Here is a 25,197-nt window from a genome sequence, read left to right as displayed (position 1 = left end):
GACTCGCATTACCAACTTCTGGCCTCAGCCTCCTTTTATATTCCATTTTTATTACAATAATAGTAATTCATTTTCTACCTTTAACTATTACTGTAATAAAAAAGTTGGCACAGCAGGACATAGAACAGAACCAGGAGCTGACTCGGTAGTCCTGCCCCTTCTGTTTTTTGATTGGACGTTTCCCGTCCGAGCGTTCATTTGTACCTTCCCTACCCCGTCCCTCTCCTTTCAGAGGTTGGCGGCACCTCGGATACTCCAGAAATGAGGATCCTGCTCCTGAAGGTATTTAATGTATGTCTGCCGGCCTGTCTTTGGACGCGTATTAGCTGGATATAGAAGGACTTTTCTCCTCGCTCGGCCTTTCCGGGTGAGAGGTTTTTCAATTACTGTTGATTGACTTTTCCCCTGAGTTTAAGGTTGCGGTAACAACGATACTTTCGGTATAAGGCACCTGGTTACTTCTAAATATTTTATTGTTGTGAGGCTCTCTCCGTTTCTGTTGATTTTTTTCTCGTTTTGAGTTTAGATCTGCGTGATTCGCAATACACGCGGTATCTAATTACTACAAAATTGTTTACTTACATGAGACTTTCTCCTTTGCAGGAGTTCGATAGTGCAATTTTCAGTTATGTATATCCACCTATAGTTTTTTTAAGAGTGGTGGTTGTGTGGTGTAAGTGTTGGCCCGTGCAATGGGCCTTCCGGTGCACGAGCGCCAGTTGTTCAACGGAGGTAGAACTCTATTCCCCTGTGATAAGATCTACAGAGGAGATGTAATCGGTCTCCAGTATCGATGGCCCTAACACAGCTGTCTAACACCCTCGCTTAGTTCGTTTATGCACAATGTTTTAGTCAATCTCTGTGTATAGAGTGGCCATGTTTTTAACATCTACAGATACTGCTTGACAACAATTTGAGAGTATAATTTTCTCAGTATGTGGAAGAATATCTACCTTACACATTTGTACTGTGTGGATTTATATTGGTTTCTTTTCCCATATTATTTTTCTATGGCAATTATGATTAATTGAGAACCCGCCTGACTTATCAAAAGACCGGCCACAAAATTGGGTGGTAAGCATACCTTTAATAATCTCCCATTACAATTGCCCTTTTCTTCGTGTTCCAGAAGTTTTTAATACATCATTATAGTTGTATAGATAGCCCAGATTAATGGGGTTTGCACATTTTTTTTTATTAACATTATACTACGTCTACTTTGTTTGTGCTTTTGATCTCTGTGACTCCAGGTTGGTTCATCTGCAAAATAACTCATTGGACAACTGAGTGAGTAGAGTCTCATCACAAGATACCTCTGACAACATCATCTTTATTATAGATCATTGTATCTGTTTTTGTTGGAGAAGATCTTGTTTCAGTCCTGAAGAAGCGCCATAAGATCTGTACGGACAAGGTAAGGCGCGAAACATGTTGACTGTCAGAGTGGCATAAGAAATAGTGATTCTCAACCACTTGTGCAAGAGTAAAAGGGTCATTATCCCCCTATACTCGCTTTTCTGTTTTTAATCTTGACCAACTCCCACCGACTTTAATTAAAGGGATTCACCTAAGGGGAGTTGAGGCAATTTTAACTTCACTTTTTTCTCCACCTTTTTTTGCTGTTGGTGTGCACAGTTGTTTGGTCTAGTGACCCCAATGTGGGTCCCGTCAGACATTGCAGCACCAGTCTAACGTGGAGCAAGTCCAATGATGAGACTTGAGGGCCTTTGCTTCTAAGGGAACCATACTTATCACTGGTGTCACCTCTTTGGAACAGTGTACCTTTTTGATATGATAAGATATGGAACAGAACCTTCACTGCCATCTTAGGTAAGTAAATTAAAATATTTTTCAGTTTGTTATGTGAGTGCATATGTGTGAGAGAGAATTTGGGTGACAGAGCGTATGTGTGAGCATGTATGTTAGTAAGCTGGATAACGTGTGTGTGTGAAAGTGAGCAAGTATAGTGGAATGAGAGTAAGAGTGAGCAAGAGGGTGCAAATGACTGAGTCAGGGCGAGAGTGAGTGCATGGATTGTGATGTTATGAGGATTAAGGTCATGTGACATCGCTTTCTGTGACATCATTAAGGTCAAAGGCTGTATGATGTCACTTCCACTACCCCGACATTTTGTGAATCGACACTCATAGTCAGTTTCAGCTCTCAACCAGACCTAAGGGACTCACACAGTTGCAGCTGTATTCAGCCTTACAGCAACCACACAGTTGAAGTCCTGATTGGGTCAACGAGGAGCACAGTGCAACGTTTCCCACCAGATGAAAGACCTGGAAGAAAGTGGGAGGTGGGGATTCACAGGCACCTGGGTCCTCCATGGAGTGCTCTTCAGTAGAACGGGTCTTCTTCGACACCCATAGCCACCAGGTATTTGCTGGACCTAACTCCTCCTGGACAGTCTCTTCTTCTGCAAGACCGCGCAGGCTCCTTCACACTCAGTAGGTAAGCAGGCTCTGGGCACTTTCATGGGACAATGCCACAGGTTCTCTGGTAAACAGTCAAAACTTCATATGATGTTGGCTCACCTCTCTGAGACTGGCTGTCAGGTTGATACCAGCCCGGATTGCACAGCAGTTGTTTGAGTACACTGCGGAGCACTCCCTTTACTGGTCACAAAGGACTTAGAGATGGAACAAAATGAGGTGGATAGAGTCCCCTGTGCATGCACAACCAGATAGAGGACGTGGATCCACTGTCACAAACCGTGGAACCGGACTGCAGTGGATCTCCTTTTGAGTGCACTCTTCAAGCTGGTCTCCAGACACAGTCTTTGCGTAGAGTGATGCTTCTCACAGCAGGTAGCACTGGGGCTATCTCCATCCTGGAGCATCCACATTAAAGTCACAAAGAGGTGTGAGTTCCCTCCAGCTAGATGCAGACAAAAGGGTAGACTTCACCTGCAGGCTACCCCTATAGGCTTCCCCACGTATCAGAGTCTGCAGTTCCACCCCTCACCCCTACATCCACCATAGGGTGGACCTTAGGGAGACTAATCAGCAGCTCCTTGTCAACCAATAGGCCTTGTGGAACCTTCATAAGCAGCGTTCTCCAGTCCTCTTACTTGAGTGTGTTGATCTCCTATCTCCAGCTACCGGAATGCACGTAATATACTTTGACTCCCTGGGAGCACTGCCCTCACCTTCCATCTTGTGCTAGGCTAGGCCAGGCCAGGACAGGGGTATACAAAATGGATCCCACTGGCCTCCATTACTCTCACTCAGTCAAACACCATGCATGTGCTACTCCTGCTACACGCATACACATGCTTGGCACATCCACTCAGGATGTCAGTGCAAGGAACTGAGCATACGCATAAAAGATAAACATTAAACTAGTGACAAAGATAAAAAAAAAACTCATTACATTAATGATTTCTCCTAACGTTGCAACCACTACATTATGCAGGCAACAGTGACAATAGTCCAACTCCAGAGAAGAGGGCACGCCAGTTCATTTCACAGTCTGGGGCAGGCATAGCATTGGTGTGATGCTAGAGCCAAAATAAGGGTCAGGACCCCAGATCTACACTATGCTGGGGATGTTCACATCCCAACAGCCACCCTTCCACCATACAACTTCTGGAACCCCTTCACCAGAACCCCTTAATCCAATGACCTCATATTTTACTAACACTGTATCTTCTCTAATCCCCCTACACCTTAGCCCCATCTCAAATCCTACCTCCCTACTGTGCTGTTTTCCCTCTGCCCCTCCTGATGTTCTGTCTCACTTCTGGCACCCTTCTCCACTTTCACATTACAGCTCAGGACCTCCTCTCCTCCACTTTCACATTACAGCTCAGGACCTCCTCTCCTCCACTTTCACATTACAGCTCAGGACCTTCTCTCCTCCACTTTCATATTACAGCTCAGGACCTCCTCTCCTCCACTTTCATATTACAGCTCAGGACCTCCTCTCCTCCACTTTCACATTACAGCTCAGGACCTCCTCTCCTCCACTTTCATATTACAGCTTAGGACCTCCTCTCCTCCACTTTCATATTACAGCTTAGGACCTCCTCTCCTCCACTTTCACATTACAGCTCAGGCCCCATTCTCCAAGAAGCCCAATCACACCTCTGACCTCCCTCTAACCTTTGGCCCCTGTTTCTCTCCCCTCCTCCTGTACACGTCTCACATATTTCAAACCTTCCCTCTGTCTAGGGCCACATGTAGTTCCCCTGGACAGACTGCCATATCTCACCTTTGGCCTCCTGCCACCAGCCTCCCCAGCTCACCTGTGTCCCCTCTCCTCCTCACTGTCCCACTACACCTCTGTTCCTGTCGCCCCACGGTCCCATCTCACCTCCGGCTCCTGTCCCCACTGTGCCCCTTGCCATCTGTCCCCTGCTCCCTGCTTTCCGGCCTCACCCCTGGCCACCCTCTCCCATCACTGCTTTGCCCTTTCATCCCAGTTGCTCTGTCCCCCTCCTCCACTCAGCACTTGTCTCCTCTGACTCCTCCTCCACAGTAACTCATAACACCTCAAGCCCGCTACTCCCACTGCCCCGTCTCACCTTTTTATCTGGCCGCCTTCCCTGCAGGCCTGTTTCACCTCTGATCCCCTCCTCACTGCTCCACGTTACCTCCCGCCCCCTACAGCCTCCTGTCGTCCACCCCCCTCGCTGTCCCATCTCACCTCTGTCACCTCAGTCCACTGTCCTTACTCATCTCTGGATCCCTCACTTTTGACTCCTTCTCCCCACTGCCCTGATACCCTTCTGCACCCGCCTTGTCCCCGCTCACCTCCGGCTCTCTGCCCATACCCTGCCCTCATCTAACCCCTCTCATCTCTGTCTCCTCTGACCACCCCAGTAACATTGTTTCACCGATGTTCCCCTCTCTCTGTTCCCTGTCACACTCTGTCCTCCTCCCCCCGCTGCCTCCTGTGTCACTGGAGCCCCCACCTACTGTCCCAGTATTATTTAACCTGATGTCGCTCTGTTACACCTCTGGTCCTCTCCTCCATGTAGGCCTGTGCCTCCTCTGCACGTCGCTTTGTAGCCCTGTCTCACCTCTTGTACCCTCCCCTCTAACCTCTGACCCCATCCACCCACTGTTCCAGCCAAGGTCTTGACCAACTCCACTGCTGCCCGACTCAGACCGGGCCCACACCCCTGCCGCCGTGTCTCACCTTTGCCCATCCTCTCTCCTGCAGCCCTGTCTCACCTCTGACCCCTTCTCAGTCTGACTCTGTCTCCTGTGGTTCCCCTCCCCAGTAGCCCAATCTCAACTCGGGCATCCCCCCACCCCATCCCCTGTCACATCTGGTCCTCATTACCCCACTGTTCTGTCTCACCTCTGGCTCCTCTCGCACCTCTGGGCGCTATCTTCCCTTGCTGTCTCATACCTGACTGCCCCCACTGCCCTCTGTCTCCTCTGCCACTCGTCATTCTGCCCTGTCTTGCCTCTGCCCTGGTGCCCTGTCTGCCCTTTCACCCCTCTCTTCCCACTGCCCGGCCTCACCTCAGACCACCCCTCCCGAGCGGTCTCCTCTGACCCCCCTACATATCCTTGTCCCACCTCTGACCCCCCCTCCCTTCATGGCCCTGTGCCACCTCGGCCATCACCCCTGTAGACCTGTCTCACGCATGAACCAACCTTCCACTGCCCGTCTCACCTCCGGCCCCCACGGTCCTGTCACCACCTCAAACGGCTGATCACTGCCCCCTCCCCTGCTGCCCAGTCTCATCTCTGCCCCTCCCCTCTGCCCTGTGTCATTTCTGGCCCCTGCTCCACTGTCCTATTTTACCACCTGTCATCCTCCCCAACTTACCTCGCATCCCACCCCCTGTGCTGTCACAGTTCATCTGTGGCCTCCCTCTCTCTAGTCACCTCTGCTCTCTCTTCCCCCATAGAGCAGTCTCACCGCTGCCACCCTCCTCAGTCCTTAGCCTGATTCTGCCCCCTCCCCTGCTGCCCCAGCTCATCTCAGCCCTCCTACCCCGCTGTCTCCTCTCACCTCTGCCCCCCTGTCCCTGTAGCTTCTCCCACCCACTGCCATCCTCCTGCAGAAGGAGTGACTACGTTTCTGGTGGGACAGAAGGCCTTGGGGAGAGAGAGTCAGGGCCGGTCTTGGCGCTAAGACTCAAAGTACGAGCCACAAGATCAAAGGAGGTAACTCAGGCAACAAATGTCATAACAAAATATGATAGACTATAATATCAACATTCATCTGTTAAGTATACATTATATATTACTGCACTGAGTAACATCTATTGAAAGTAATTTTCTTTTTAAAAAGAAACATTCAGTACCCACATGCCCTATCATCTTTGAGACGAGTTACCCTAAAACTTGGTCAGTTTGTTCTATCTTTTTATGTAGTCTATATAGTTATTAATTGTGAGGCAAGATTATTTTATGTGAATCATATACAAGAGAACTATTACCAGAGATCAGATCCTCGACTGAAATACCGCAATGTGCTCTCAGACTGACTGAGTAAGGGAAATGATGCAAAGTGTAATAAAGTGATGGACGGATCATCACACAAGATGGTCCAGTGGGGGGCTGGGATTTGAGCCAAGGTTTCCTGGTGCACTTTGTACACTTCAGCCACTGGAGGGTAACATCCGTCTCTCTTCTTTTAACGCCAGTGGTCGGGATTTGTATTCAGTTACTTCATGAACTTGTGTTAGTACATGGAGTGCGATGAATACACTTATCACATCTTAACTCAAGCTGACACTAAACACTCATAGACAACCATACGAGCGGCCATAAGACTGAAAGGTGGGCTCTTCTATTTGTAATGAAGATAAATCACAGCGACAGAGCTTGTCGGTCTGAAGCCATCTTGCACTTCTCATGGGTCTCCGAGAAGAGCTGTACCCAAGGGAGGAAGCTCTGTGGGGACCGCAAGGCCTCTTTGCTTTTTGGCAATTATTTAATTGCAGCCATTGGGGCGTCGTTCCTCTCCTAAATCATCCTCTTTCTTTAGTCAGGTGAGCCAGAAGTACCAATAACATAAAATGGCATCGCTGCCTCCCCGGCCTTCTCATCTGGCCTTACAACCAAGACCACTGTAGGAGAAACTCAAGGTTCCAGAGACTGCAGTGAAATAATTAACAAAACAGAGGCCACAGAGCTTCTGTGACAGGCTTCAGGAAGACTTGGAGATGTGCAGCTTAGCTTCAGAACGTCATCTAGGGATACTGCCCCCTGAGTCCCCCCTACTCCAGACTCTGGGGTGATATATCCCAGGGGTTTCATTGGCTCCTGAGCTCATGCTCCTAATGCGGGCCCACCTCACTTCCTGTCTGACACCTTTATACTGTAGCTTCATCTCACTTCCTGTCGCCCACCCCATTTAACCCTGCCTCCCCTCCAGTAAGGGGCGTAGCTTGGTCAGTAATATGGGGGGCTTCAGATGTTCTAACAGGCTAGCATTAAATGTTTAAATAAATTATACGACAAGCAAAGTGCATGAGAGGGGCCTAAGGGGCAGTGGAAAGGGAAAGGAATGCGGATTGGTAGGAGTCGCAAGAGACAAAACACAATATTTTGTATTTTGTCAAATAAGCTTTATTTTTAAGGAGTTTCAAGACAGAGACTGAGAAACTATGTGCATGTTTCTGTCTGTGTGTATGCAAAAAATCCTGCTCAGATCACACTGATATCTCACAATGCCTAACTATTTATCAAAACATACATTTATTAGGGGGTTGTAACACCCTAAATACCCCCACCCCCGGAGCTACGCCCCTGCCTCTGGTTCCTCATCCTCAGGAGCCACGTCTCAGCACAACCCCCTCCCTCTACTGTCCCGTCTCATCTCTGGTCCAGAGAATCTCCATCTTTGTCCCCCTCCTCACTGACAGTGTCTCCTCTGACCCTCTTTCCCCTTAGACAAGCCTCATTACTGACCCCCTCCCCGTCATGTCTTACCTCTTGTCCCCCACACCTTTTGCTACTGTGTAGTTTATAAGTTACAATCATAATATATCAGAGTGAGCTATGAACTGCCACAAAGAGCTGCGTGCAAACCGCGTGATACAGGTTATGTTTTTACTAGTCTTTGATTATCCTAATTTTGCTGAAAGGGGTTTGTTTGGCTAGAAATAAATGGTTATTAGTAAAGTCAACCCTAACCACTGTGCGAGGGTCTGAATCCGGAGTTTATACTTCCCCAGACCAAGCACTCTTAAAAGGATGACGTGAATCCTACACCTTGCAGCCCCTTTGTCTTATGTAACATGTTCTATTCACTGATCTACACCTGTAGGATCCATTGTCTCTATGTGTGAGTGAAGTAAAGTGCCCCACACCCTACGCTGGTTAGAGAGGCGCTATTAAACAAATTAAATCCATGAGAGAGGGGCTAGGGAGAGATGAGGGGCACCGTCACAGGGTGATGGTGAGGGAACCATCAAAGAACCCCACTAAAGACTGCCATACCCTGGTACCCTGTAAGGTCATCATTTAGTATGTTTTAAAAACGAATACAATTCAAGATATAATGAAAAATATGTTGTAGAAGGCACCATTTTTGCCACATTTCCCGATTTGTTTTTGAGGAGAGAACCCCCCAAGCCCCATTGTATTGGTCATGGTCGCTCCCTATGCACCCTATGCGGGTTGGTGAGGGCTGCTTTGGGGTCCCAGTCCGGCCCTGCACGAGTGGAGCCCCTCTAGTGTGGAGCACAAGTACTCCTCAGCCCAGGGTGCAGCCTTGCTCCGGGTTACAATGGCTCAAACACTCCCACGAGGCTTCAGACAAGAGGAGCCGGGTTATCAAAGGCCTTTCTCATTAATACTAAATGTTGAAACACTTCCGTCACTTTTGCATATTAGTTCATATTTAAAAAACAAACACATTGCAGGTTACAGTCAGGACTGATCAGAAGTGTAAATAAAATACATGTTCACGTTTCTGCTGTTTGCACAATGTACATCTCTCTCTCTAACAACACCCTCTCCCCTCCAAGCACTAACCAGCTTCTAGTAAACCCTCCACTCACATGCTCTGACTGGCCTGCTCCTCTTCTGTACTCAGTCGTGGGCCCCACATGTGGGACCGCCCCACACGTGGGACCACCCCACTCTTTCCTTCCTCTCTCTCCTCCTCGCACTATCTGTCGAGTTCTCTTACTTTTGCACTGGTTTGGTTATTGCTTTTAGAGATTTAAAGCTGAAAGAGATGGAATGAAGGCGAAATCAAAATCAAAATAAGACTAAAAGTAGGAGTTCACCCTACAACTCAAAAGACACAGAAAAGGAAAGACAAGGGTCATAAAACTTACGTGAAACAGAAATAACCGGTCACCAGCCACAAGAGTTGCCTCTCCTGACCAACTCCGCTCAGGAAAAGCCAAGAACCAACTGCTGCTTCTGAGCGCTTTCAAAAACTGCAGCCATTGTGATGTCACTTGTGACGTCATCCCCCTGGGAGGCTTCAGTGTGTGCAGGAAGCTGGTGACCTCACAACAGAATGTGTTTTGGGGCTAATGCCATGGCGTCTTTGTGACGCAGCTGTGAGCATTCCATCCAAGGGACACATTCCACTGACACTGGGGGCGGCATTGATGTGTCCCTGGAAGCAAAAAGCTCATATATTTAACACATTATATTAAAGTTTAAAATCATGATTTATTCTCAGACACATTTTGTTAAAGTTGAGAATATAAAATAGACCTGCCAACTGTAGGAAAGTACCATCTTGCCTGGCATGTTACCCCCATATTTCACTGTATATATGTTGTTTTAGTGTATGTGTCACTGGGACCCTGCCAGCCAGGGCCCCAGTGCTCATAAGTGTTCCCTGTATGTGTTCCCTGTGTGATGACTAACTGTCTCACTGAGGCTCTGCTAACCAGAACCTCAGTGCTTATGCTCTCACTGCTTTCCAAATTGTCACTAACAGGCTAGTGACCAATTTCACCAATTCACATTGGCATACTGGAACACCCTTATAATTCCCTAGTATATGGTACTGAGGTACCCAGGGTATTGGGGTTCCAGGAGATCCCTATGGGCTGCAGCATTTCTTTTGCCACCCATAGGGAGCTCTGACAATTCTTACACAGGCCTGCCACTGCAGCCTGAGTGAAATAACGTCCAAGTTATTTCACAGCCATTTACCACTGCACTTAAGTAACTTATAAGTCACCTATATGTCTAACCTTTACCTGGTAAAGGTTGGGTGCTAAGTTACTTAGTGTGTGGGCACCCTGGCACTAGCCAAGGTGCCCCCACATCGTTCAGGGCAAATTCCCTGGACTTTGTGAGTGCGGGGACACCATTACGCGCGTGCACTGTACATAGGTCACTACCTATGTACAGCGTCACAATGGTAACTCTGAACATGGCCATGTAACATGTCTAAGATCATGGAATTGTCACCCCAATGCCATCCTGGCATTGGGGAGACAATTCCATGATCCCCCGAGTCTCTAGCACAGACCGGGGTACTGCCAAACTGCCTTTCCCGGGGTTTCACTGCAGCTGCTGCTGCTGCTGCCAACCCCTCAGACAGGTTTCTGCCCTCTTGGGGTCCAGCCAGGCTTGGCCCAGGAAGGCAAAACAAAGGATTTCCTCAGAGAGAGGGTGTTACACCCTCTCCCTTTGGAAAAAGGTGTCAGGGCTGGGGAGGAGTAGCCTCCCCCAGACTCTGGAAATGCTTTGATGGGCACAGATGGTGCCCTTCTCTGCATAAGCCAGTCTACACCGGTTCAGGGATCCCCCAGCCCTGCTCTGGCGCGAAACTGGACAAAGGAAAGGGGAGTGACCACTCCCCTGACCTGCACCTCCCAGGGGAGGTACCCAGAGCCCCTCCAGTGTGCTCCAGACCTCTGCCATCTTGGAAACAGAGGTGCTGCTGGCACACTGGACTGCTCTGAGTGGCCAGTGCCAGCAGGTGACATCAGAGACTCCTCCTGATCGGCTCTTACCTGTGTTGCTAGCCTATCCTCCTTCCTAGGTAGCCAAACCTCCTTTTCTGGCTATTTAGGGTCTCTGCTTTGGGGAATTCTTAAGATAACGAATGCAAGAGCTCATCAGAGTTCCTCTGCATCTCTCTCTTCACCTTCTGCCAAAGGATTGACCGCTGACTGCTCAGGACGCCTGCAGAACTGCAACAAAGTAGCAAAGACGACTCCTGCAACCTTGTATCGCTGATCCTGCCGCCTTCTCGACTGTTTTCCTGGTGATGCATGCTCTGGGGGTAGCCTGCCTCCTTCTTGCACCAGGAGCTCTCAAGAAATCTCCTGTGGGACGACGGAATCTTCCCCCTGCAACCGCAGGCAACAAAAGACTGCATCACCGGTCCTCTGGGTCCCCTCTCAGCACGATGAGCGTGGTCCCTGGAACTTAGCAACTCTGTCCAAGTGACTCCCACAGTCCAGTGACTCTTCAGTCCAAGTTTGGTGGAGTTAAGTCCTTGCATCCCCACGCTAGACTGCATTGCTGTGTAACCGCATGATTTGCAGCTGCTCCGGCTTCTGTGCACTCTTCCAGGATTTCCTTTGTGCACAGCCAAGCCTGGGTCCCCGACACTCTAACCTGCAGTGCACAACCTCCTGAGTTGTCCTACGGCGTCGTGGGACTCCCTTTTGTGTCTTCGGGTGAGCTCCGGTTCACTCCTCTTCGTAGTGCCTGTTCCGGCACTTCTGCGGGTGCTGTCTGCTTCTGTGAGGGCTCCCTGACTTGCTGGGCGCCCCCCTGTCTCCTTATCCAAGTGGCGACATCCTGTTCCCTCCTGGGCCACAGCAGCATCCAAAAACCCTAACCGCGACCCTTGCAGCTAGCAAGGCTTGTTTGCGGTCTTTCTGCGTGGGAACACCCCTGCAATCTTCTTCACGACGTGGGACATCCATCCTCCAAAGGGGAAGTTTCTAGCCCTCTTCGTTGTTGCAGAATCCACAGCTCCTACCATCCGGTGGCAGCTTCTTTGCACCCTCAGCTGGCATTTCCTGGGTATCTGCCCAATCTCGACTTTGTCGCAACTCTTGGACTTGGTCCCCTTGTTCCACAGGTACTCTCGTCCAGAAATCCACTTTGGTTGCATTGCTGGTGTTGGTCTCCTTGCAGAATTCCCCTATCACGACTTCTGTGCTCTCTGGGGAATATAGGTGCACTTTACACCTATTTTTCAGGGTCTTGGGGTGGGCTATTTTTCTAACCCTCACTGTTTTCTTACAGTCCCAGCGACCCTCTACAAGCTCACATAGGTTTGGGGTCCATTCGTGGTTCGCATTCCTCTTTTGGAGTATATGGTTTGTGTTGCCCCTATACCTATGTGCTCCTATTGCAATCTACTGTAACTTTACATTGCTTGCATTACTTCCTTTTGCTATTACTGCATATTTTTGGTATTGTGTACATATATCTTGTGTATATTTGGCATCCTCATACTGAGGGTACTCACTGAGATACTTTTGGCACATTGTCATAAAAATAAAGTACCTTTATTTTTAGTATATCTGTGTATTGTGTTTTCTTATGATATTGCGCATATGACACCAGTGGTATAGTAGGAGCTTTGCATGTCTCCTAGTTCAGCCTAAGCTGCTCTTCTATAGCTACCTTCTATCAGCCTCAGCTGCTAGAAACACCTCTTCTACACTAATAAGGGATAACTGGACCTGGTACAGAGTGTAAGTACCCCTTGGTACCCACTACAAGCTAGGCCAGCCTCCTACACCAACCCTTTGACTCTGTGAGGGTAGGGGCTGGGGTCTTTTTCCCTCGGTTGTGCCCTGGGAGCACCGCAGGCTCGGATTGGCTGCAGCCTGGTGTCTCTTACTGACTGTTTCCAAAAATGTGAGCAACCTCGCAAACTCGCCCAGCCCTTCTGTCATTGGGTCACGTAGGTATGCTGAGCCACTAGGCTGAGGCCTGAGATACTGAAGTTTCACTTTTTAGCATTAGTCAAGAACCTTTGACTTTTCTAAAATTATATGTCTAATATACTTACTTAAAGGGGCTTTCAGCCACATCTCTTCATCCATTAGTCTGTTGTGTCACTCATACTCAGTACAACATACAGCAGGAGGCAGTGGGTCAGATTAATAAAGTCACTGGTTAACTCCACTTTGAGTGACTGTATTTTGCTCTCTCCCAATGAGCACATCCACAGACGGGGTACGTCCCTTCAGTGCATGTTTTTGGTTTGTACTTTGTAATTACTTCAATGCTGCAATTGTGTTTAGAGCCTGATGTGATAGCAGGACACTTTCTTCCAGATGACAGCACAAGGCACATTACATCATTATCAGTTTCTTTCTCAAGCCAATGAATAACAGTTTGCAGCCACTTGAAACTGTTCTGTATTAATTTATCCGCTTTTCACTACCTATGCAGTACATAAACCGAAAGCTTCAATATTATACTATATGAATTCATAAGCGAACAATTCTTCAGAACACTTTTAATCTGCACAGTTTCACCAAAGGTTCTTTAATAATCTTTGCTTACAGAGAAAACAGCCTTCATTGTGTTTTATTTACAGCACTTTTAACGCTTTGTCTGTCTTTCTCTTTCTTTTACTTTTGAGTTCTTTTTTTCCCTTAATTCTTTTCATGTTCTTTCTTTCTCTTGCAATCTTTCTTTCCCAAAGCCAAGAGGCTATAGAATGATCGGCTTTTTTAGGTCTGCGTTAGCCAAAACATTTGGATTTTAATAAAATTATAAATGTAACACAATTACTTATAGGGGGCTTCAGTCACATGTCATTCATTCGTCTGTGGTTGTTCCATCCACTCCAGCATACATCAGGGGGCACTGCGTCAACCCACTTTAGCCGTTGGCTGACTGCACCATGAATTGCGGCATACTGCCCTTTCAGAAGGAGCACATCCTCACACAAAGTACCCCTTCAGTGCTAGGGAGTACTACGGTAATGTGTGCTTTTTTGAGACCAAAAACATTTTTGCCTTTAGCCATTTATTTAGATTGATGAAGGACTGGCAGCTTCTTGAATAATAATTTTCAAAAAACATAACAAGAATTGCCTAATGTCTAACGACTAATGCCATTCCTATTCGCGTTTCCAAAGCTTGTTTTCTTGCATTCACTTGCGACTGCAGGGGCTGTCCATAGGCCCGTAAATAACTTACGATTTAAGAGCAGCACCTTTACATTGAATGATGACCCCTGTCCTTATTGAAGCTCACATAACAATGGCTAATGAGTGGTGCCCCCTGGGCAGCACACGGCTCTGTAACTGTGACTCTTGCCCCAGGACAGGACCTGCAACAGGGGCTGGTAACAGCTGCCTCTCAATAGTAACCAGTGCTATTGCTGGTGACCTCTGCCCCCAGGGCACCTATGTAACCTTGGTTGGTTACTGGGGTATCCAGGACATTTTCTGCGACCATAGGGGAGACTGCTGCCCCTTGGCAGAACCGGTAATATTAACTGAGGTCTGCTGCCCCAAGGGCAGTTACCACCGCTATGGTTGGTGACTGCTGGCCCGAGGCAGCATGCAGTGCTATTGCTGGGGACTGCTGCCCCTGAGGGAGCCTGCATTTGTATGGCTCGTGACTGCTGCTCTCAGGCCAGTTACCACAACTACAGCTGATAATTGGTGCCCTCACGTTGTAATCACACCCATGACTGGAGACTGCTGCCCTTATGGGAGAACCTGCAATAATGGCTGTTGTCTGGTGCCCCAACTGCAGCATTCAACGAAAAGCCCAGTGACCCCTGCCCTAAGGGCTGCTACCATAACAATGGCTGATGACTGCTGCCCCCAGGGCAACATGCAGCACTATGACTGGTGACTGCTGTGCCCAGCACAACTACCATAATCATTGTTGGTAACTGCTGCACCCAGGGCAGAACCTGTAACAGAGGGTACTGACTACTTCCCCCAAAGAATCATTCAGTGCTCTGACTGGCGAGGCATCTACCACAACCATGGCTGATAACCAGTGTCTCCAGAGCAATTACTACAACCAAAGCTGGAGACTGCTGCTCCCTCGGCAGACCCTTCAGCAGTGCGGATGGCTTGCTGCCCCCAAGGCAGCATGCAGTACTATAGCTGTTGATTGCTGCCCCAAGGGCATGTACCCCCAAAATAATTGGTGACTGCAGCCCCCTAAGGCAGCGTGCAGTGTTGTGGGTGTTGACTCTATCCCAAGGGCAGTCAGTACTTGCAACAATGGCTGGTGGCTGCTGGCCCCCAGGTAACGTGCTATAGCTGGTGACTTCTGCCCCTGGGCAGTTACCACAACCATGATTGATGACTGCTGTCGGCAGACCAGCCTGCAGTGCAATGATTGGTGACAGCTTCCCCCTAGTGATGGTTTGTGACTAGTGCCTCCAGGGCAGCCCTTAGAAGCAGGGAAGTTACCCCTGCCATAGTTGGTAACTATTTTGCTCCAGGTAGAACCTGTAACAATGGCTGATGATTTCTACCCCCAAGGCCATTACCAGGAATGGTGTCTGGTGCCCCGGGCAACATGCAGTGATGTGGTCGGTGATGCTGCCTGCAGGGCAGCTATCACAACCATAGTTGGTAACCACTGCCCCCAGGGCATTTACCTCTGCCAAGTGTGGTGACTGCTTCTCTTAGGACAAAACCTGCAATAATGGCTCGCACTACTGCTCTCAAAGCAGCATATAATACTATTGCTGTAGACTCCGGCCTCCAGGACCATTGCCAGTGCTGGTGACTGCTGCCCCCAGGACAGTTATCATAACAGCTGAAGGGGACTGCTGCCCCAAAAACAGCATGCAGTGCTATTGCTGGTGACTGCTGTTCACATGGCAGTAAACATTTACACACACACACTCTTATAGGTGGACATTGAAGTCTTTAGGGCATGCCTTTCTTTATGCTATTTATGTTATTGCCATTTATGCTCCTCCTTCAGCCACAACCGTAACAGCTGGTAACTTCTCCTGGCCAGCACCCGCTTTAATGGATACTTGATAATGGCCTTATCTCAGCAAATACTGCCATTGCTAACATCTTCAGTCCCTATGTCACCATACACTACTTCAAGGGCAGCTGTGACTGCTACTGTTTGCGTCTGCTCCTGGGGCAATACAGATTGCTTTAGCTAGTTACTGCAGCCCGGAAGATAACTCACACTTTTATTATTGTTGTCTGCTGCACCCCCTGTTGGACTTCAGGATCTGTGTTAGACCTCAGGACTCTCATGTGGGGATCGAACAACCCACCAGGCAGACCCGAGGACTCAACTACCAGACTACAGGGTTGGCCATAGGGAAATACAGTCAGCAACAGGACTGCTGCTGATTTATATTCTTGTGCAATGGGTGCATCTTCCATTATGGTCCACCTGTTGGTCATCTTCCTGGTCCTAGGAATACTCGACTTGCTTATCCTCTTACTTCTCGTGCTGGTTTTTCTTGTCTTTTTAAATGTCCTTCTGGTCCTCTTCTGCCTGGATTCCTCCCCCTGACAGTTCTGGTCCTCCCTGAGATCCTGGTCCTCCTTTTGATGGTTTGCCTCATTCTCCTCCTAGTTCTGCTGAATCTAATTCTGGTCCTCTTTCCCCTTGGTTCTACTCTTCCTGATCATCCTCCTCCTCTTGTTCTTCCTCATCCTAGTCCTCTTCTTCATCCCTAGCCTGTCACAAGGGTATGAGGCTGGTACAGGGAACAATGCCTGTCTACAGACTATGTGTTGTGTAGAAGGCCTGTCCATAGTCTGCCACTTAGTTGTGAGACCTGCTCATAGCATGTCACTCAGGCGTGATGCCTGCTGTAACCTGTTACCAGGGTTGGAAGGTTGGTCGACAGCCTGTCACCTTGGTATGAGTTCTGCCTTTGGCGTGTCACTCTTGGGTGAAGACTGTCAAAAACGTATTATCAACCCAATTATCCATTGGATTGGGAATCCAAACATTATTAGTGGGAATGAGGGTTGTCAATATGAGGTAGTCACTCATTGGAAAAATGTGCTCAAGCAAATCCTTACTTTGCCACCTGAGAAACTGGGGTGTTGGAGTCTGCTTACTGCTGGTCAAAGAGGGTGAGGACTACTTTTAGACCTGACAGCCTTAGGGTGGTCCCCCCTAACTTTTTACCTGCCTCCCTACACTTTTTGGACACTGATTTTGCTGGTTTTAGAACTCTGCGCACTTTACCACTGCTAGCCAGTGCTAAAGTGCATATGCTCTCTCCCTTAAAACATGGTCACATTGGTGTATACCCAGTTGACTTATTTAATCTACTTGTAAGTCCATAGAAAAGTGCACTACATGTGCCCAGGTCCTATAGATTAAATGCTACGAGTGGGCCTGCAGCACTGATTGTGCCACCCACATACGTGGCCTCTTAACAATGCCTCAGGCCTGCCATTGCAAGGCCTGTGTGTGCAGTTTCACTGCCACTTTGACTTGGCATTTAAAAGTACTTGCCAAGCCTTAAACTCCCCTTTATCTATATATATATGTCACTCCTAAGGTAGGCCCTAGGTAACCCATAGGGCAGGGTGCTATGTAGATAAAAGGCATGACATATACCTGTGTAGTTTATATGTCCTGGTAGTGTAAAACTCCTAAATTCGTTTGTACACTACTGTGAGGCCTGCTCCTTTCATAGGTTAACAATAGGCCTACCCTCATATACTGTTTGAGTGGTAGATTCTGATCTGAAAAGAGTAACAAGGTCATATTTAGTATGGCCAAAATGCTAATACCAAATCCTGCTGATTGGTGAAGTTGGATTTAATATTACTATTTTAGAAATGCCACTTTTAGAAAGTGAGCCTTCCTCTGCACTTAAATCCTTCCGTGCCTTACAATCCACGTGTGGCTAGGTTTAGTTGAAACTCCCTTGTGCATTCACTCAGACAACCCCAAACACAGGATGCTCAGTCACACTTGCATACACCTGCATATTGAATGGGTCTTCCTGGGCTGGGAGGGTGGAGGGCCTGACACTTACATGTCAAAGGACAGTAGCCTACCCTCTCACAGAGGACTGCCACACCCTCTATTGGGACCTTGGCAGAAAGGATGGAACTGAAAGGGGACCTTGTGCACTTCCAAGCCACTCTTTGAAGTCTTCCCCACTTCAAAGGCACATTTGGGTATTTAAGCAGGGTCTCTGACCCTACCAGACACTTATGGACAAAATACCACTTGTGAAGAATCCGTGAACCAGAACCTGCAACCCGTCAAGAAGAACTGCCTGGCTGCCCAAAGGACTCACTTGGACTGCTTTTCTGAGAAAGACTGCTGCCTTGCTGTTGCCCTGCTGCCTTGCTGCTCTCTAGCTGTGCTGGGAAATGCTCTCCAAGGGCATGGCTGGAGCTTGCCTCCTGTTCCCTGAAGTCTCAGGACCAAAAATACTTCATTCCTGCAAATCGATGCACAGCCTGCAAAAAACGACGCACAGCCTGCATCGCTATGAGCAACTGGATCGACACAGCCCGACTTCCCGAAGAGGAAAACGACACAGCGCCAGCATTGCGACAGGAAATTCAACGCATGGCCCACTGGACCTTGCGGAGGATTTGAAAGCAAACCAGGTGCTTTGTGCTTGCAAGAGACACTTGTTGCTTTTTCAAAGACTAAAGACACTTTCTACAATTTTTTTACAGTGATATCTCAACGTATACGTTTTGAATCTTGATCATTTTGACCTGCATCTTATCAGATAAATATTATAGATTTTTCTAAACACTGTGTGGTGTATTTCTATGGTGTTCTACTGTGATATTGCATGATTTATTGCACAAATACTTTACACATTGCCTACTAAGTTAAGCCTGACTGCTCAGTGCCAAGCTACAGGAGGGTGGGCACAGGATAATTTGGATTGTGTGTGACTTACCCTGACTAGTGTGAGGGTCCTTTCTTGGATATGGGGTAACTTGACTGCCAACCAAAGAACCCATTTCTAACAACTATCAACAGACAATAACTCAATGGCTGGGAGGATGCAAGTTTTGTGCATAGTCAGTCACTCAAGATTGGTTCCAAATCATAACAAGGAGTGCCAACAATCAGAGTAGCTATGAAATGATAGTGTTAATGGACGTACAGGGGAAATGTTATGCACAACTTCTGAATTAGGAATTAGAAGCGTGGGCCTATGAATAATAATTCATCCTATGGTTCCAAAGAAACTGCCACAATGAGGACAATTTGCTCACCTTGTCCTGTTTAACTTAGGATGCTGTTTGCCCAAAAGCATGGTTACTGTACACAGCATTTATTGATTTCATTAACACCTTCAACAATGCTCCAAGGGGCAGGCTGTGGGCAAATTACACAGCTGGGGAATTGGTCCTCGACTACTGAAAGCAATTGACTTTCTGTCCTGTGGGATTTGGGTTGAAAATCAAACTGACACCAAACTGGTCCACTTCAGAGAAAATCCCCATAGACAAAGGTCTTAAGTTAGGATATATCTTAGCATCCCTGTAATTTAACCTCTTTGTGGTAGATTTGGAAAGCAACCTGATCAGCCCCAGATCATGCCCACCATGGTTGGTCAATCGGGAGGTTCAAATACTCCAATAGCCAGATGACATGGTTATCCTAGCTCACACTGAAGTAGGCTTACAGAGTTTTCTCAAAGCCCTGGCACAATACTGAAATGACAATGCAATTAAGATCAACTTTAACAAAATCAAAATAGTGATATTTGGCAAGAATTCAATTAAAAAGGTCTTGGTATACGAAGGGTGTGCAGTTTGAGAAAGTGAAAGGTTTGGGGGCAGACTGTCTCCCATCCAAGCACAGTTCCCCCAATGCATTATGGTAAATGTGGTACAAAAGTAGCACTCATTTCAATAATAACTGTAGTTTTTTACCAATGTTGGTGCAGATAATGTTGTATGTCTCTAGACACATGCATATGTTTCTGGAGTTCTTCCTTCATCTGTAGAGAGAACCAAACTTTCATCTGAGGTTGCTGGAAATGCTGCCAAAGTCTTTACAGCTGAGGGTCCCTGTGAAGGTTTGTGAGGCAATGTGCCCTGACCCCCCATTCTGTTTAAAAGGCTCACCTGAGCCAGCAAGCTGATGAGCTTTGGAGATGCACCTGTGTGCCTGTGAGTGGCACTGTGACCTGTGAAGATTTAGGAAGCTTTTCCAGCAACCCAACATTACATTTCACTGCCATCTATGGATGAAGGACGAAATCCAGGAACATGCATATTCATCTTGATGTATACTGCACTACCTGCACCAACCTTGGTGCAAAACTACAGACAAATCTGAAGTAAGCGCTAATTGTGTATCACATTTACCATAACACAGAACGGCGGACTCTGCTGGGATGTTAGGCAGTGTGCTCCCAACCCCGCTTCTATCTACCAGAATTCCTCTAAATCTCACCACACCTGGAGGTACAAACTTTGGGAGGTATGCATAGAGTCTAAAGCTGAGTGAGCCTGGTGTTCAGTGCAGCCCATAGCCTGTGACTCAGGGGCTGAGCAGAAAGGATGGATATTGAGGCTAAATCCCTGGTTTTGTAACACAAAACTTCTACGAATAACCCTGCTTCTGTAATAAAAAAAGCAAATAAGCAGTCAGAGTGCAGTGAGCTCTTCCTTCCCTGGGCCCTTGGGACACTGAACCTTCTGGAATATTGCTAACTAACCAGCTGCGGTTCCGCCATAGGAACGGAGGAGCATTGCACCCCCACACTGCTGCACAGAAAGTGTGAAAATAAAATAGCAACAAAATTATTTTATTGTTATTTTATTTTTGACTCTTTATCAACAAACAGACTGTGAGGGCAGGGCCAGTGTGTCACTGCTGCTGATTGGCAGCAGTGAGGAATGGTCACTTCAGTTTGAAGTGTGCATGTTGGTTTGGCTGGCTACCGTACTATGACCAAACCGACATGCGCAATTCAAACTACTCCAGTACAGCTGTCATACAGAGGCCACCAGTGCTTTTCAGAGCATTGAGGCAGCCCACTCCAGCCAATCCAGACACTTCACTCATGCAGCTTAACAGCAAGAGAGCAGCATCTGGATTGGAAAAAGCTGTTGTCTGTGAGACCTTGCGCTCGGACTGGAGTCCGGAGCAAGCAACACAACACCGAGGATGTGCTGCTAAACATCAGGGACGTGTGGCCGGCTATGAAAGATAAGTGTCACTTATTTTTATATATAATGTTTGTTTTCCCTTTTGTGCACCTCCTTTTAAATATCCCACCAACAGCCACTGCTATGCACCGGATTTAGGGTGACAACTATTACAGAAATTGAGGTCTCTCCACAACCTTTCCCCATGAAGTAACCCCTTACTTGACCTTACACTACTAACCAACTCCTTTGATGGTCTGGGAACCCTAAACACCCCTGTCTCAATAGGGTAATCCTTTTCATTCCTCTTAGATCACTGAACCCCTATGTACCCACCTTTTCTCTGAAACCTATGCTGATGCAGCTTTCAAAATGTTGTAATGTTGTATTCAGGTCTTTGTTTTTCCTTAAAGAGTGCCAGTTTGAAACCTACCCCCACTCCAGGACAGCAATCATGGCTGTACATGGTTTAACCAATCAGAGTCTTCCTCCCTGGAGCTAGAAACAGCTGCAGCCAATGGGAGCTAGCTTTCTTTGAGCCAATCAGAAAAGCCTCCGACAACTGACGGTCAAAAAACATGTGACACTGTGCAGAGGGAGCCTGCATTACTTCTTCCAAACACAAGCAGGTCACCCAGTCTGTGCAGTGGCTTCAACCTCCTGTTCTGCGATATTGGCTCTTACTTCAAAATCTCAGGAATTTCGAGTAAGAAGCGTAATGCTCAATTACTATAATTACCTAGGATTATGCAGGTGCAACAGGTATTTTCTCAAGGCCTAGACATTTCTCTTCAGAGGATGGACCCATTACGTTACTGTGTGGCTACGAACCATTAAAAATTAGCTTTTTTGTCTGTATAAAATATTATTCACCTGGTACCAGCTGAATCAGTCTTTGTGTTCATTCTCATCAGACATGACACTTGTAATCTCTAAATTCAAATGGTGAAGTTTGATGGAAAATTATCAAAGCTGCAGATCCATAAAATTGTTTACTCAGAATTCCTAGGTGTAAAAACGCATATAACTATTTATTTTCCTAATTCCCTGTTTCTACATTGCCAAGAAATCCTTAGCCCTAGGTCATAGTGAGCTTAGTGCTTTTTACAGGGTTGGACTGAATTAATGGGAAATCTGGCAGTGCCAGAAGGGCTTGCCTGAAAGGGCGGTACGTGGACCTTTTCGCTTGTGGGTCTTTTTATGGTCTGGTGGGCTGGTTTTACTGTTGATTCCCCTAATACTGCCACAATCACTACCAGGAGCAATCACAAATGCATGCAGTCTCTCATCCCTCCCAAAACACTTATTCAGAACGTCCTTACAAGTTCAAAACTGCCCTGATTTGCAAACATGGGCCCCATTTTTAGCTATATGATTCACTAATGGGGCTTTGGCCTATTTTCTCTCTCATTCTGTCACTAGTATTATGATCTCTGCAGCCATTTTGTAACTCATAACAATTTGTCCCCTAAGCAAGAAGCAATTTTCTTATAAAACTTTATTTATTAGAGATTTTCAAGTGAGCAATATTTTCAGTAAGCAAAAAATACCTGGCTTTTCAGAAATGAGGAAGTCCTGCTGCTCTTACTTGTGGATGAACAGAGTTCTTGAATTCAGTTGACATTTCAGAGAGTGGGTTCAATGGAGATCAGCGTCATGAAGTTTGGAGAAAACCTGTAGTGTTTTAGACCTAGGTTCTGTGGAGAGAATGTTGCACAACTGTAACAAAGATGACAACTTGGGGCGACAAGTGCAAAACGAACAGATGATGGACATAATGTGGAACAAATCAAACATTCATCCCAAGTCACAAACCCGGGATTAATCCATCAGTTGTTTTGCTTGCCATGGCATTGCAGTTTGGACCCAGCTATTTGCAAATCAATTTTGACCCTGCTCCCTATGGGAACAGTCCAGACTGAACTGCCAGGCCAGGTCCTCTGTGGATCAGAAACAAGCATCCTGGGTCCGGTTTTGGGCTATCACCCCTCATCAGCCAGGGTAGCTTGACTCAGGTGGCATGGCAGGCACTGGATCCACAACTGTAACAAAGATGGCTATTTTTTACTTCTGTCCCACAGTAGGCACATTGGACAAATATGAAGCAGAAAATCCAATGCCACCAAATTAAAAGGGGAGCTGGTTTAAGCATATGGGAAGAGGTACTTCAATTCTAAAGGCTCTCTGGTTCATAAGAAAAAGCATTCTTCAGTTACTGGGAATGGTCTTAGTTTCCTCAGTTGGTTCCGCGGTCATCATGACACTGCATCAACAGATCTTGGGTCTCCCATGGTGTATTTTCTAAGCTTAAAAGACACTATTCATGAGCAGTCCTTCCATAAACATACCGTCAAACTAACAACAAACAGACATTAGCAAATCTACTGAATGTTGACTGCAGGCCATATAACTGTATGTAATTTAAGCACAGTAGGGAGAAGCTCACATTTTTCTTTTGAGCGTTCCATGGACTCTTCGTTAATGTTTTATCAAGGCAGTAAAATCGAATGTTATGAGACAGGGTAGGCTGGAACATTTTGGATATGTAGGCCGAAAAGAAGTGGCACTGCACTCAAACACATACAGGATATCAGCTGATTATGGAGTCAGAATAAAACAGGAATTTTCAAACATAAGGATGTATGCCAGTGAGTTCATCACTCAAATTATTCAATCTTTAGCTCTGTAGTATTGGTCATAGGGACTTTTCAAAAGCACTTGCATGTGTTTCAGTTTCATAACTCCTCAGATCAGAATTGCGTTTGACAAAGGAAGCCCATTCCGGTGTTGAATATCTTTGATTTGGTACCTTTTTCCTCTTAGGTCTAAGGACTTCTAGTGGTTCCCTATCACTAGCAAGCTGTTCTCTTGGCTTTGGTTCTTCCTCAATCCCCTCTGGAATGTGTTCTTCAGTCAAGACTTTTCTCAGTCTCGCTCCACCTTTTGGCCACTTCTCTCCCCCCTGCACTTTGCCATCTGAAGTGTTTGCAATGTCTTCTTACTGATGCACTCTGTCAATCTCAGCTGCTTCACTGATTCTTGTTGGTATTCTCTGTTGAATTGCTACAGTCTGATTTTGGGAGTCTTGGGTTCAATCGTCTCCTCCCTCTAAACATCTGTTCTGAGCTTGAGTTTGACTCTTCGAAATTGGCAGCTGTTGTCACCACTTGTTCACCCACTTGTCTCACTCTCTTGGCAAGGAATGCATGGATCCAGTCAGTAATCCGCCACACTTAACAACAGTTTTCCTCACAAGGATGACTTTAAAGGGTCCTCTCCAACGGGGATCAAGGCACATTTTCCTGATGTGTTCCTACACCTGGACGCAGCCGCCTGCACTTAGGTCATGATGCAACTCTTGTCTCGAAGATGTGGTCACCAAGTCAACTGATAAAAAAACAGAAACCACCACATCAGCTCATCCTTTGCAGTAGTCAAGAACCATATCATCAGTTATGTTCCACAAGCGAAGCTGAAGGCATTGATGAAATTCTCGTGGGTCTCCATATCAGGATGTTGAGAGGTGGGGTGGGGGAGTGCAGACTTTCGATTGGTAGTGCTTTGAAAGTTCAGACGAACAAGAGGACGAGCATTTGGCATTTTAAAGAGGTAGAGGAGCACACCTTGCCCATTTTGGACTTCAAGGCACCATTGATTTGCTTTACAATGCCGGATGCTTCTGGTCATTAACTGCAGTAGAATCTTTGGTAAATCTTTAAAGTTACACACAAAAGTTTTATTACCTTATCCTTGAAATGCATCCTGGATCTTACTAAAAAAAAAAAATGTAAGGTAGACTAGTTGAATCAATAATAATTTCTCAACTATGATGCTATCACAGTTCCTGGATGAGTACTCTTCAACCCAACATCAGAAGAGGCAAACTAATACAAAAATGTACTGAAGTCCATTGTAGATGGACATCTCTATAAAGCCTAACTGCATGTGATGAAAGGGCCAATTGGACTTCTCTATGTGACTCATGGTCACAACTGTTCTTTTGCCGGCATTTAGCTACTGGCAAGTAATGCAACTATGAGACAAATTCTCAGCGATGGCATGGAAATGTGAATCATACCAGTAATTACAGAGTTAGAGCCATGGTGTCTCTTCCTTCATGGGTAGAGCCATGGAAATCCCTGGCCACTGGGGACAGAATAGCATCAGGTAAAACAGGTCATCCAACCCATGAAACCGAAATCTCATTCTGATGCTCTACCC

The 25,197-nt window shown here is 46.9% G+C and overlaps 1 long non-coding RNA gene across 1 annotated transcript in view; it reads left to right on the top strand.

Annotated features, from left to right (window-relative positions):
• Positions 1-306: 306 nt before the first annotated feature.
• The window catches only part of LOC138266614 (uncharacterized), a 36,520-nt gene continuing 11,629 nt past the window's right edge, over positions 307-25,197 (top strand). Inside the window, exons 1-2 of the long non-coding RNA XR_011199576.1 lie at positions 307-367; positions 1,251-1,414. This is a non-coding gene — a long non-coding RNA (uncharacterized lncRNA). The remainder of the gene's footprint in view (positions 368-1,250; positions 1,415-25,197) is intronic.

Source organism: Pleurodeles waltl, chromosome 11, assembly GCF_031143425.1.
Source record: "Pleurodeles waltl isolate 20211129_DDA chromosome 11, aPleWal1.hap1.20221129, whole genome shotgun sequence".
Lineage (NCBI taxonomy): Eukaryota > Metazoa > Chordata > Amphibia > Caudata > Salamandridae > Pleurodeles > Pleurodeles waltl.
The sequence above is the reverse complement of the archived record's forward strand: the minus strand, read 5'-3'. Positions and strand labels throughout refer to the sequence as shown.